Source organism: Drosophila eugracilis, unplaced genomic scaffold, assembly GCF_018153835.1.
Source record: "Drosophila eugracilis isolate 14026-0451.02 unplaced genomic scaffold, ASM1815383v1 contig_2148, whole genome shotgun sequence".
In the NCBI taxonomy this organism is placed as follows: Eukaryota; Metazoa; Arthropoda; class Insecta; order Diptera; family Drosophilidae; genus Drosophila; species Drosophila eugracilis.
The window spans coordinates 239773-255089 of NW_024573031.1; the positions used below are offsets into that span (position 1 = coordinate 239773).

Sequence of the window (15317 nt, forward strand, 5' to 3'; positions counted from 1 at the left end):
CTCGACGGGGTTATAATATTAGACTTCAGTAGGTCTTTTATTTCTTTATTAACGAATTCTGCGACACTTATTGGGGGTACGCTTTAGAGTACACTGGGTTGTTATCCTCAGTGCGAATAGTAGCAACCACATTTGTATTGTACGGCAAGGTTTGAGTTGCATCGGAGAAGAGTTTAGATCTTTTTTTCATCATTTCGATAAACTCCGTTTTTACTGACTCTGGAACGACTATGTCCTTTATGTTGGTAAAGTTTACATCGTCGCAATCAAAACTGCAGGTCCTCAGACACGGAACCATACAATATTTTTTTAGTTTGCATATTGAGGGTGGCTCCCACTTGCGTTAGCAAGTCGAAGCCTATGATCCCGTCAAATGTTGTTAGGGAATCTAATATGAAAAATGGGGAAGTTGTTCCCAAGACACTTATTTGGCACTTTTTATTTATGCCGTTGGACCCGTGAATTGTATACACGCGAAACGGTGAGGCTACTGGCGTTATGTTTTTAAGCTCCTTTACGGGCTTTATATAACTTTTCGTTGCCCCTGTATCAATAAGAATTTTTAAAGTTCTCCCAGCCAACCGTCGTTCGATGAACGTTAGCCGGCCGACCGAGTCGCTGTCGTCTTCGATTGCGCTTATCGCGACTACCGCAGCATTCTCGTACTCTTGGTCTTTAGCACTAGCGGTCTGCTCGATGTTGTTATGCCGCTGACGCATTTGATCAGTTATCCTATCAGAGGAGTTGGCTCTTTTTGAGTTTTTTGCCTGCATATTTTGAGGCTGTGATACATTTTGGTTTTGTTTAAAATGTGGCTGTTGCTTGGACTTAGAAGACGATGGGTTCCAGTCCATGGGCTCTGCTGCCTGACGTGGATTTCCACGGTCCGCCCAGTCCTCTGGCTTACGCCCAGAACCATTTTGTTGGTTTTTATTTGGGTTTTTAAAATAATGAGGGTTCTTTTCGTTTCCTTGTTTTTCAGGAGTGCGGTATTGAGTCTTACGAAAGTCTGAATTCTGTGTCTTCTGTTCCATTGCCCTATCATACGTTGCCGCGAACTGGCTTCTTTCGATGCTGGCTTCAGCCTCCCTAGCTAATGCCAATGCCGAAGGAAGGTCTTTTGGCTGCGCTGGAAGTACGACTGCTCTCAGGTTTTTTTAGGCCTGAGATAAACACATGTAGGGCGTCCGCCCTTACCTCATTGTTGAGCAGTGTGGCTCTTTCAATGTCGTGGGACATGACAATTTTGTTCCTGACGTTGTGATACATTTTGGTTTTGTTTAAAATGTGGCTGTTGCTTGGACTTAGAAGATGATGGGTTCCAGTCCATGGGCTCTGCTTCCTGACGTGGATTTCCACGGTCCGCCCAGTCCTCTGGCTTACGCCCAGAACCATTTTGTTGGTTTTTATTTGGGTTTTTAAAATAATGAGGGTTCTTTTCGTTTCCTTGTTTTTCAGGAGTGCGGTATTGAGTCTTACGAAAGTCAGAATTCTGAGTCTTCTGTTCCATTGTCCTAGCATATATTGCCGAGAACTGGCTTCTTTCGATGCTGGCTTCAGCCTCTCTAGCTAATGCCAATGCCGAAGGAAGGTCTTTTGGCTGCGCTGGGAATACGACTGCTCCCAGGTTGTTTTTTTAGACCTGAGATAAACACATTGTTGAGCAGTGTGGCTCTTTCAATGTCGTGGGATATGACAATTTTGTTCCTGACGAGGGTTAGCTTACGCTCAACCTCGTAATAGTATTGCATGAGGCTTTGGTCACTTTGGCGAACTGCCTCATGCTGTTGTCGCAACGGCCTTGTCTGCGTAGGAGCAGTCTAATCTTGCCAGAATGGCATCTAAATTAAGTACAGTGTTGTGTGATACCAGCAACGCTCGCGCTGGGCCCCTAATTTTATTCCTGATTATGGTAACGGCTTGATAATGGGCACAGCTGCCCTGGTAAGGTTTAAAGAGTTCGTATGCGTCCGTGGCGGACTGCCTCCACGCTACGTACTCGTCTTGCTCACCGTTAAAATCTGGTACTGACTTAATTACGTGGAGCGGTATGTCACATGGGGGTGCTCCTGGTTGTGCTGAGACTCTTTGGTAGGCCTCCACCTGTGGGGTCCTACGCGCATGTTTTGTAACTGCATATTAACGGAATTGATTTGAGCTTCAAATTCAGCTCGGAGCCTAGCTTCCTGTTGCGCTAAGGCGCCCTGGATAATGTTTTGCAATTCGTTCGCGTTCATTTTGTCTTCTTTCTCTTTGATTTGAGCCTGTCTTGGTCTAAAACCAGGGATTTCTTCTTCACTATCACTCACGACTTCCTTTTTAATTTCTCTATACGGACCTGGAAAGTTCATTAAAAACTTGAACTTATGCCATCTAATTCATACGAGGTTCAATACCTATAGCCGAATTTTCCGTTCAGCTGGCATTACACTTTAATATACTTTATACTTATTTAATTTATTCAAATATATTTTCACAAAAATAAAAAAATTTTATATGAGCTGCAGGTCACAAATGCAGCTTTATTATTATATATAATTATTTTTTTTTTAACGTGTGCAAGTTATATTTGTTTTCTCCAATTATAAGGCGCACTTTTATTGTATGCAATTTGGTGTATGTTTGTTGAAGTCGTATGTTAATTAATCAGCCCACTTACATGTTTTGAGGGTCCCTATTTTATTTTGTTCGTTATCTTGTAGTCGGTTGCCCGGTGGTAAGGCTGTTCCAGATACGGCCGATGATGAGGAGGTGGCAACGGTAGGGTGCTTGATGAGTAGTAGCGGTTCAAGATAGGTGAGAATTGGCGACCGGGCTGCTGGTCACAGGTGGCCGCTGATGGTGTGCCACCGGTAGGGTGGGTGATGAAGTGTAAAATAAAGTGTATGTCGAGAGGGTGACTGCTTCCCTATACCCCTGGCCTTAAGCTCAGTGAGCGAATGCAAATAATAGGACGGCAATACCCGGAGTAATGTTTACGGAGCTAAATGCTCTTTATTCAAATGATTATAAAACAGAACTGAGGAACTTAGCAGTAGAGTGCTTAGTCGGCAGGCCGACCGTATGACTGTGGGAAATGCTGACGATCGCAAAATGAGCATAACTCACCATACCGGCAACCAATGGGATCCAGGCACGACCCCCAAAGGTGGGTATGCTGAGTCGGCATCTAGAAAGACTAGGGTGATCGAAGAATCACCCAAGATTTCTACCGGCTGTTTTTTACCTTTCAGGAGTGTTAACTTACACAACGAACGGAACCTGAAACTGTTTGCGGTGGTGGGTAAACTCCAGAGTTCGCTTGTGTAATTCCGTTAGCCTGGAGACTGTTCCGCAAACATATTTCGTGCATTAAAGCAGCATCCTCAGATCCAGAGAAATTCAGACAAACATTACACAACCATTGCGATCTTTTTATTTTTTGTTCTTTTGCCTTGTCAATAATTTATGGAAATCCATTAAAATTTTATTTAGTATGTTTTATCTATAAATAAATATATATATGCTGATATGAACATATAATGTCCATTTCCACCATCTTCCAAAAACAGTATGTTTACGTGACATGGTTTCTCAATCTTCGATTGAAAAAGCGGCCAAATTATTTGTTTGGTATCAGGGAACGTCAAGGGGTGTGTCGCACTCATGAACAGCAAGAAAAGAGCATTTGCACAGATCGCTTTGTGCGTTTTGAGTGTTTGCGTTTTTGACACCCGCTCAATTCTATGCACATGATCCTAATGCACAGACACCCGACACACTCATAGCAAATGAAGCGAGTGTCTGAGACACCCGGGAAAAGTGTCGGGTGTCTTGAAATGATTCGAGTGTTTCGGCTGTCTTCAACTGATCTGAGTGTTTCGGGTGTCTTCAGCTGTATTGCATGAGCAGGTCATTGAGAATTGACCGAATAATTTTACATTAAAGGAAGGAAGGAAATCCCAATAATTTAACATAAATATAGCCCATTGAAAAAGTCAAAATAATTTGTTTTCCGTTTGGATTAATTTTAATCTTAGAAAAGAATATTTGTAATAATAAAAATTATTGCCGTCTTCAGTAACTAATATTAAAAAATAAGAGTTTATAATCATTACAAGTCTTCAATGACAAAGTCTTAAAAAACCCAAAAAAACTTACATTGCATCAATATTTTAGAATTTTCCGTCTCGTCATCAAACCATCTACCTGCAAATGTATTCCCGTTTTTTGCAGATGCGTATAAGAATACAGAGTCAATTGCACTGCAAATAGCAGGTAGATGACCTGACACGGAAAATCCTAAAATATTGTTTTAAGGTTTTTTAAAATATGTTTTAAGGGACCATTATTGGGATTTCCCTTCTTCCTTTCATGTAAAATTATTCGGTCAACCCTCAATGACCTGCTCATGCAATTCAGCTGAAGACACCCGAAACACTCAGATCAGTTGAAGACACCCGAAACACCCGACACATTTCAAGACACTCGAATCATTTCAAGACACCCGACTCATTTCAAGACACTCGACTCATTTTCAAGACACCCGACTCACTTTTCCCAAAAACATGGGTGTCTCAGACACTCCCTTCATTTGCTATGAGTGTGCCGGGTGTCTGTGCAAAATAGTACTGGGTGCGCAAATGCACATTTGAAATGAGCTTGTGCAAGACACACGCCCTTATTGTAGGGTGCCGATCACACTCTGAGTACCGAAAAGGCACACATGATTCGAGTACACTCATTGTCTGGGTGTACCCTTGCCGTTCTCTGTTTGGTATGTTCATTATACCCAAAGATGTTTATACTCATGTAGAGATTATTCTTTAAAAAATGTTTCACACATTTTATTTTCATAGGGAAATTTAGATTGGTGAAATCCAATATTAATCCATTGTTCAAGTATATTTTTTTATTGGATATATCAACGTTATAGGAACTACATCTTTGGGGGTTTTTGCATTTGTTAAGGCCGATATCATGGCCCATTTAAAACAGTATGCATCATTTTTACTACATACGTTAATAATAGCTTTCTTCGAAGCTAAGAATTTTGGTAGTGGGATATATGATGAACCTGATAAAGGTGTATATTTTTTCACATTCATTTCTAGGCGCATTATTTTAACTTATGCTCACCAGCTATCTTTTTCTTGGAATTCTTGTGTTTTTGTTACTATTTCCATAGTATGCTCAAGAAAAATAGATTCCAAATCCGAGTACTGATTCAAATTACTCATTTTACTTTTAAAACTATTAATCTCAATTTCATCCGTTTCATTCTTAAAGAGTATATATTCGGCAAATAACTCGAAATTTACTTTAACCGATATATAACTCTCTAATATTGTTCTGAGATGTGTGAGCAAAAACGAGCCTGCTTCACTCATAAAGTTTTCAGGTAATTGGATGTCCGATCCATCGTTTACATACATGTAATGGAGAATCCTTCATTTAAATCCATCGGAAATTTTCTTGATGTGTCCATCGACGGGTTGAATTGAATTCTTCTTATGCATTTCCGTGTGGACATGCTTTGTCCACTTGTTGTTAATAACAGACAATTTACACGAATGACAAAACTCGAACTGGTTTATATATTTTTAGTCCTTTTTATTTAATTTTTATTTTAAAAATATTTATTTGAGTTTATATATTTTATGCACCTTCACTACACTTTTACTTTATGGTGTCTTTTGGTGTCTTTTTGCACTATAGAACGATTTGGAAGAATTAACTAAATTCTCCGATTTATATACCCGTTACTCGTTTATACCATCCCTTTGTCTTGAAGTAATCTTCAAAACTTGGAAATTTTAATAAACCATTTGAAACTTTCTTCAAGACGTTCCCAATCCTCCTAAGACATTCCCACAGTCAGGAATAAACAAAAAAATGCAATTCATGGGTTCATGATTTCTATGTCAAAACAAAGCTCTGCCACATTCGGTGCGTGCGCAACGGATGCCGTAACATGCTCCTACAAAATATTTACAAATCAGATGCATGAGTGTGAAGTGACACTTTATTAGGATAAACAACTTTCATCAGAATCCATTCTGATGGCAGGGACCTAGGGGTGGTGAGGGGAAATCATAATGACAAAGAGACAGACTGACACACTGACAGACATGGAGAAGGAAAAAAGGAAAGGGGGAGGAGTGCTTGTGACAACTTGAACCATTGTTATCACTTCGCCAGAATCTCTTCCATATTGGAACTAATGTAATCACAATTCCTACTAGATCCTATGAACTAAATGATATAACTGATTATATTTATAGAAACCTTAAAGATTACGGTATTGAAAAATCTTTTAAAATTGAAAGCAATTCATCTAGAAATAACCAGCAGTCGAGAGCCGGTTTACTTTAATAAGAAACGATTCTGATGGAAGGGACCGATAGACAAATAATGGGATGCGGGGTGGGGGAAATTTAATTGAAATCATTAATGTCACAGTTAATTGATAAAAATCAATAATGTCACATTTAATTGCCCATAAATCTGGCCCAAAACCCGCATTTTACAACTACTCTTAATCCCTTTATATCTCTTATAGTTCATTATATCGTATCGTTCATACAGACAGACTGACGGATGCACGGACATTACAAAATTCACTGAGCTATTAATCATGACTAAGTTCACTCTACTAGTTACGAGTATAAAAATAATACTTACCTCAGCTGCATAAAATTTCATTTCATCTTCATTAAAAACTCCATGTTGAGATAGGTGGTAGTGCAGGTCACCACCGTTCATTAAGTCTAATATAAAACAAAGTTTATCCGGGGTATGAAATGCATATGTCATGCAAACAATAAACGGACAATCAATCTGAGGAATATATATTTAATTCAGGGAATACAATTTTTTACAAGAGAATGTGTTAAAAAAATCTTACTCCAGTGCTGACTGCCTGTAACATGTTTCGTTCATTTAATGCTAGCATCTCTCCTTGTTTCATCTTAATTCGTTTTTTGTCTAAGCATTTCATAGCATACATTTTTCCAGTATCTGCTTTTCGGCATCCATACACTTCTCCGAAACCTCCACGTCCTATTATCCTATGCACACTGAAATCATTCATAGTTAGCTGAAACATATTAAAAAATAGTTTTGTCAGAATATATGATATATTTTCTATAGGGCTTAAGAAAACAACAGTTAATAAACGTAAATATCCTGATTGGAGAATGGGTAATCGAAGAACACATTTTCAATAAAACCTATTGAATCAAAAAATAAGAATCTCATTTCATCCATTTATAAAAAAAATATTATTTAGAGAGCCAGGTTCTCCAAAGACATGGTATTTGACGAAAATCAATTACTCTTTATATAAAAAGGATATTAAACTACTATTGAAGACGCAATCTCCATCACAGGCCTTAACTGGTCGAGTTAGTACAGCTATACCATACTTATTGCAATATTTGCTAAATGTATTACTTAATGCTTTCGGAAAAGACGGATAATCTGCAGGCCTTGCCAACCGATTAGATTATATTCAACACCTACTTAAATTCATTTACAGGAATGTTGACTTACACCATGTCAAAAATAACTTTTAGGCATATACAGCTGGTTGGCTATAAAAATAATAAAGAATTCAGTAGTAATTATACCCGTTACTCGTAAAAGGGTATATTATATTCGTTGAAAAGTATGTAACAGGTAGAAGGAAGCGTTTCCGATCCTATAAAGTATATATATTCTTGATCAGTATCGATAGCGAAGTCGATTAAGCCATGTCCGTCCGTCTGTCTTTCCGTATGAACGCTGAGATCTCAGGAACTATAAGAGATACAAAGTTGAGATTAAGCATGGAGATTCTTGAAGTTCACACGCAGCGCAAGTTTATTTTTGCATGCTGCCACGTCCACTCTAACGCCACAAATCAGGAAAAACTGAAACCGCTGTTATCTCAGGAACTATTAGAGATAGAAAGTTGAAAAAGTTGAAAGTCAGATGCCAGCGCATCTTATGGTGGTACCATTATCCGGACACACCTACTCTTACGTCCACCAAGCTATAAAGACGGCTTTCTCATTTTCTAGAAAAGCTGATATCTCGGCAACTAATGACAAAGAGAGACAAAGAGATAGACTGACCCACTGACAGACATGGAGAAGTGAAAAAGGAGAGGGGTGTTTGTGACCACAAACTCTGAAATTTTAATAAACAACAAAAAATTTAATCATTGTTATGATTTCTGTGCGTAAACTGTTTATGGGGTGGGGGGCCAAAAACTCAAAATTTTAATAAAAAAGGGAACATTATGAACATATATTCTAATCTAGAAAAAATAATGAGAAGAAAATAATAAATACAAAAAGTACTTCAGACTATATAAACTTATAACAGATTGATGAGTCAGGAAAGAAGATAACTGCTTTTAGACAAATAATTAATAATTTCATCATATATTAAGAACTAAAAATCAAGGCAGAAAAACAAAAACACTGAAATAAAGAAACAATAAATTAAACACATTTTTTTTGTTAAAGTAACGTGCGCACCGGATGCCGTAACATGCACCTAAAAGTTGCTTAAAAATCTGATGCATGAGTGTAAAGTGACACTTTAAGGGCCCGACAGACAGATATTGGGTTTTTGGGTGGGTCAAATTTAATTGATAAAAACAATTAATGTCACAGTTAATTGATAAAAACCATTAATGTCACATTTTATTGCCAATAAATCTGGCCCAGAAGCCTCATTTTACTACTACTGTTACTACATAAGAGACTACAAATGTACATAAACTCGGTCGCAAAAAACATTGTGCTAAAAATGTAATTTGAATATTCAAGTTTCATAGTTTATCTAAAATGAATGATGAGTTCTATGCCATCCAAATAAAAAAACTTTCAGTAGTATTTGATAAGCCAATGTATTTGGGTTTTGCTGTATTGGACTTATCAAAGTGGAATATGTATGATTTTTATTACCAACACATAACACCCAAGTTTCAAGCAATTTTAGCTTTAAATTATATTGACTACATATGAACCATTAATGATGTTACATTCCATACCAATAGTATTAATTTTTAAAATATTGACAGTCTGATATATATATATGTTTTTGTTGGGTGTGGCTCTGAAACTCAGTTACATCATTTCGTTCATAGAATCCAGTAGGAATTTTAAATACATTAGTTCCAATATGGAAGAGATTGTTTTTTTCGTCTATATTTGGGATTGAATTACATATTAAAATCAATTAATGCACACTCAAAAAGTCCATCCAATTCGATTGGTGGGAAATAGTTTGTATTTATAATAGAACTATTTCCATTCAAAGACGAGGTTACTGTTCTAGACATAATGAAATCTGTTGTTGAACTGTCGAAATGTTTGTTTTTCAGTCTACTTTTATACCAAATCTAATAACTTTTTAAATCAAAATAAACTGATCAAAACCTTTTCTATATCTTCCATTATCCATATCGTTATCTTTACTTATAAGCAAGAATCCAAATTTATCCTCCCAACATTTGTTACAAATTTCCACGAATGTGTCGTACCCCATATCTATATTAATATGATCTCTATATATATGTCGCATATCGTCTTGTTTAAACATTATAATAAAGTTGGCATTGTCACGAATCAAGTGCTTAGGTATATGGGTATATATTTGACATAAATAAAAGAAATCAATATTGTTATGACGACCCATAAAAAAAAAGATCTCATATTTTCTTGTTTTTCACAAGCTACATTATCAAATATCATTATAGAATTAGTTTTTGCTTCACTGGGGTCTAATACACCATCTTTATGAGAGATAGTATCCCTTTCCTTTAATAGGTTTTGTTAATTTTTTCAAGAACTCATAAATATTCTCCAATTTTAATCCGTTTGGACTTTCTATAAAACTGAGCATAATGTTTGTTTTACTACAATTTGAAGGTCCAACAATAAAAGCTCTTATTGTATTCGGTAAAAGAGAACTATGTCGTGGAGAGTGCTTTTTATCGTTTTCATCGTTGATATTTCTAACGATATTTTTTTGTTTTCGACTTATTAAACGCATTCTTTAAGCTAATGTACCTCATTCGATGAAAAATTTTTGATGATTAAACTCAATATAATCGGGAAACGTTTTTGTAATCAAGTAATTAGTCTTTTTAATTGTAAAACGAGGTGGTGGTCTTGTCAACCACTTAATTAATACATTACCGTTTGAAGCCCATATACCAGGATATAAATTTTGTGGGTCGGGTACAAAGCTAGAAAAACGTTTGAAACGAGGTGATCTAGAAATAAATAAACTGGATGAGGCTTGTAAAGAACACCATATAATTTGCCATTTCCATAAAAAAGAGTACTTGAACGTCACATTGCCGATTCTATATTAATTGATAAAGCTTGGTCACGTGTAAAAGCACTCTTGGTGAAAAAGCAGCAGCATATTTGGTAACCAACATTATGAAAGCAAAAAAAAATTTGGATTAGGAATATTAAAAACAAAAAAGAAATGTAATGGAAAGATTAGGACAAAAGTAAAGATGACGAATCTGTCGACTGTTATTAACGCTGCTACTAGATTATTAAAAAAAACAAAAGCCATTGGGCATTATGAGTGCAATTAAAATTGCACGAAAATCAGTTCAATCGACAATGGGTTCAAAGAAAAACGTGAAAGTACCAAGAATAATAAATGTACCCAAAAATGGTGTTTTTTTTACCAATCGTACCTATTTTGACTGCTCTTAGTGCAGTTCTATATAGATATCGGAAGAAGCTTATGAAATGTTTACATGGCAGGATTGCCATGAAATATAAAACAGACTTGTTGTACTCGGTTTTATTCTTTATTTCAGGAAGCAGCAATGGTACAGCTCCCAGGCTTGAATTGATTGTGTTCTTACAATATTCTTTTAAGTCTAATTAAGGCTAAGTCTCGTTGCTGCGCTGCTCGCAGGCGGCGGCAAAGAGACGGATATCTATGTACTTATGTATATTAACATATGCCCTCTTATGTGAGGAGCATTAGGGGTATGCATGCATAAATATGTCGACGCTAGCATTTTCTGCGAGTAGCCTAAGCCATAGCGATCGGTTCATAATTCGGCCACTTGGGGTTTATGACCGGGACCATGAATTATGTAAGCACTGCAACAAAGTGTTACAGTGCGTACCCTTTAAGAACTCGGTACAGTGGGTATTCAATATTACTGCATACTACACTTAACCCAGTTACCCAATTTTTCACCAATTGTAAAATACATAAGACAAAATTTCCTCTACGGTGTTCCCTAATAATAATAATAATAATAATAATAATAATAATAATAATAATAATAATAATAATAATAATAATAATTTGTTTAAGCTATTTGTAATATTGGAAAACTCAAATTTCGAGGTATATTGTAATACTTTAACGTATGTTTAACCTTCAGTAATAAATAAATAGTTGAACCTACAAGTTGTCTTATTCAATGGAGTCATTCAAGGGTTTGTTTGATAATGATACACTCAAAAGTGGATACACACAACTGATTTATTGTAATTATTGTGGATCTGATACTCACTTCAGAGAAGAACTGCTCTAAAAAATGAGATCAGGAAAAACATTAATAAACCTAATGCAGTTTAAGGATAAAAAAATCTCTTTCAAATAAAATAAAATATAATAAGAATAAAAAAATGCATGGGTTCATAATTTCTGTGCCAAAACAAAGCTCTGCCACATTCGGTGCGTGCGCAACGGATGCGTAACATGCTCCTAAAAGATGTTTACAAATCAGATGCATGAGTGTGAAGTGACACTTTATTAGGATAAAGGGACCGACAGACAGATAATATGTTTTGGGGTGGTTGATGTGTCACAGTTGATTGATAAAAACCGTTAATGTCACATTTAATTGCTCATAAATCTAGTAAAGTAGCCGCTTTTTACTACTACTGTGGTTAAGGTAGAGAATTTACCAAACCTGCCAAAAATTAAAATTCCCACCTTCTTTGTGGATTCCAAAGAATGGGATTTGTTTAATGAGCTCTTCACAGAGCTCATTCATACAAGAGAGGATCTCAGTCATTCTCTTAAAGGCAGCGTTAAAAGGAGAAGCCAGGAATGTAATTACCCGTTTGTTGGTTCTGAGGAAAATTATGAAGCCACTTGGGATTTCTTAACCAAGCGGTATGAGAATAAAAGGAAAATTTTCTCAGACCACACAAATGGTCTTATGGATATGCCAACTTTAAATTTGGAATCTAGTAAGCAAATAAAACAAGAGGAAACGCTATAGTTGAGTGCCGCGACTATATCTTACTATCCCATTCCTGTTTTACACAATTTTAAAATATTTAGTGGAATTTTCCACAGCGCCACCTATTGTTGGAGAAAGCATGTTGAGTAACTGATAGTGACGTCACTGACCATGTGAGGCCTTATAACCTAAATTTTTCAATGAATAGCGAAGTAATGTTCTAATTTGAAAAATGTTTGATATAGAAAAATGATCGATAGATATTAACAAAAATATGTTATACAAGGTTAAACGAAGGCATACATTATAATATTACGGATGCCACAGTTTTCGCGGCTTGTGGGCGTAAGAGTGGGCGTTGCCGAATAAAAACTTACGCCGAGCTGCAGTGGCACCACTTAAATAAGTATGCCTAAGCCTAACTTTCTATCTCTTTTAGTTCCCGTGATGTTCGCATGTTTGGTTTTGCGCGTTAAAGTAGTCGTGGCCAGATGGTGAAAAAAGAATACGCATCGGAGAAATCATTGGGAACGTCATGCCCATAATCCCAACTTATTATCGCTCAGTTACCGAGATCTCAGCGTTTCTATAAAAATCACTAAAGCTAGATGGTCCTGGTTTCATCTTAAGATGGTCTGGGTCAACGGAATCGCAATTGAACCGTCGTTGTATGCAGATGTGTATTTATTGTGCTCCGGGAAAAAAAGTATTCAATAATATCCAAAAAAAGTGCAGTGACTGGTTTCGTAAACCAACAACAACGCAAAAAGACGCTTTCAGCGATGAAATCGCTAATGATTATATTGATTAATTAATTAATTAATATAAAGCATAACACTTAAAACTCTAACAAACTCAACCTCGATTGCAATGAGTCTAAACGACGTTCGCACACAACGTCAACGTGAGCAAGACGAGAGTCGGCTCTCAGTACAAAGAAACAACGCTTACTTCTCTTTCAAAGCAACCGAAAAAATGCAAGCTCTTCCCAAACACGGTCAATTACCCCAAACTTGACCGAATTCTCAAACGTAGAGAGTGAGAGAGCGCGTTCTTGCTCCCCCTCGATACCATCGATGTCTTTGCAGCCAAAGAGCACAGTAACTAGCACCGCAATTTCTTTGACAACGTCAACCATAACAACAACAACAACCACACCTGTAACGACAGCGCGTTTAACGACGTCACCAGCTAGCAGCGCAAGCATTAATACTTTTGCCGCTGCGCTGCCCGAAAAAGAGAACAAAAACAAAGAAAAGACGACTGTGCAGACTAGTATGGATCGCTACATCCAAATCAAAAGGAAGCTAAGCCCCCTAAACTCTCAACGCAAAATAACCTGTGGCAATGCTGCAATAGAAGCGCCCACGAACTCAAACCTTTTTAAAATCTTGGCAGACTATGAGGATGACGCCGAATGACGCTGAAGTCGAAAAAAGGAAACCTAAGCCCCCGCCAAAAAAAAAAGTTCCAACGTTCTTGTCAACAAAATTATAGAGCTTACTGGCAAGGACAGCTTCCACATAATACCACTCGTAAAGGGCAACAAAATTTCGAACGAAGTCTGAATATAATTACAGAGTATTATCAAAATGTCTCACTGACAAAAAAATGAACTTTTTCACGTATCAGCTAAAAAGCAGCAAGGGCCTGCAAGTCGTACTTAAGGGCATAGAGTCCGAAGTATCGCCTGCAGAGATTACAAAGGCGCTACAAGAGAAGGGATTTAGCGCTAAGACAGTTTTCAATATCCTTAACAGGGATAGAAAGCCGCAGCCACTCTTTACGGTTGAGCTCGAACCAGAAACTAAGCCCCTAATAAAATACTAAGTGCACCCTATATACAATCTTCAGTTCCTGCTGCACCGCAGAATTACGGTTGAGGAGCCGTAATGGCTCGGTACAATGTGCGAACTGCCAAGAATTTGGCCATACAAGGTCTTACTGTAAACTGCGCCCGGTGTGTGTAGTTTGTGGTGAGCTTCATGACTCGTATCCACCAGAGGGTAATTACTGCCCGCACTCAAAATAAACAGTTGATAACCTCCAGGTCAAACCCTGAAGTCTTCTTCTCGACTGCAGCCTGATCCTCACTAGGACTCATAAACTCTGCCAAAAATGTTACATACTTAAGTGCTTTAAAATCAGGACTGTATATCCCAGCCTCAAAAGGCTCATTGCCGCAATCAGCATTCCAAGAACCGAACGCAGCTCGGCAGCATCAACCGCCGGAGCAGCCAAAAAGTAACTTTGAAGCTATGATATGCAGTCTACAACAAAGCCTTACGGAGTTTATGTCGTTTATGCGTACAACAATGCAAGATCTGATGCGAAACCAAAATCTATTAATTAAAATGTTGGTTTCACAACAATCCAAATAATGACTTCCCTACGAATATCTACGTGGAACGCTAACGGCGTTTCGTAGCATAAACTCGAGTTAGCGCAATTCCTACTAGACAATCAAATCGACGTAATGCTGCTTTCAGAAACACATCGTACAAACAGATACAATTTCCAACTACGAGGATATTCATTCTATGGAACAAACCATCCAGATGGTAAAGCACACAGCGGGACTGGAATTTTATCAGAAGCCGTATTAAGCACCATTATTATACGAAATTTGCTAAAAACTACCTAAAGGCCACATCCATAAATATACACCTAAATACTGGCAAGCAATTAACGCTAGCCTCCGTATACTGCCCCCCACTCTTCACCATAGCCGAAAATGAGTTTACGCAGTTTTTCAACTCACTCGGAGACCACATCATAGCAGCAGGAGACTTCAATTCCAAGCACACACACTGGGGATCACGTCTCGTGACTCCAAAAGGAAAGCAGCTCTATAATGCAATTATCAAAGCCAAGAACAAGCTCGACTATGTTTCTTCTGGCACACCAACATACTGGCCGTCAGACCCAAAGAAACTTCCCGATTTAATAGACTTTGCGATTACCAAAAACATTCCTAAAAATATGATAGGCGCCGAATGCCTTTCGGATTTTTCATCTGATCACTCGCCTGTTCTTTTTACTCTTCTCCGACATCCAGGAACATGGGATCTACCATTAAAACTGACCTCACATAAAACCAATTGGGTTA

At 37.5% G+C, this 15317-nt stretch overlaps 1 protein-coding gene and 1 long non-coding RNA gene across 3 annotated transcripts in view; one reads left to right on the forward strand and one right to left on the reverse strand.

Annotated features, from left to right (window-relative positions):
* The window catches only part of LOC108116045 (G protein-coupled receptor kinase 1), a 264251-nt gene that overhangs the window by 220572 nt on the left and 28362 nt on the right, over positions 1-15317 (forward strand). The gene's annotated exons all lie outside the window — the stretch shown is intronic.
* Positions 6682-7154, reverse strand: LOC121529957. The gene is made up of 2 exons (XR_005993710.1): positions 6887-7154; positions 6682-6819 (listed from the first exon to the last, which is right to left on the reverse strand). It is a non-coding gene; the product is annotated as an uncharacterized LOC121529957 (long non-coding RNA).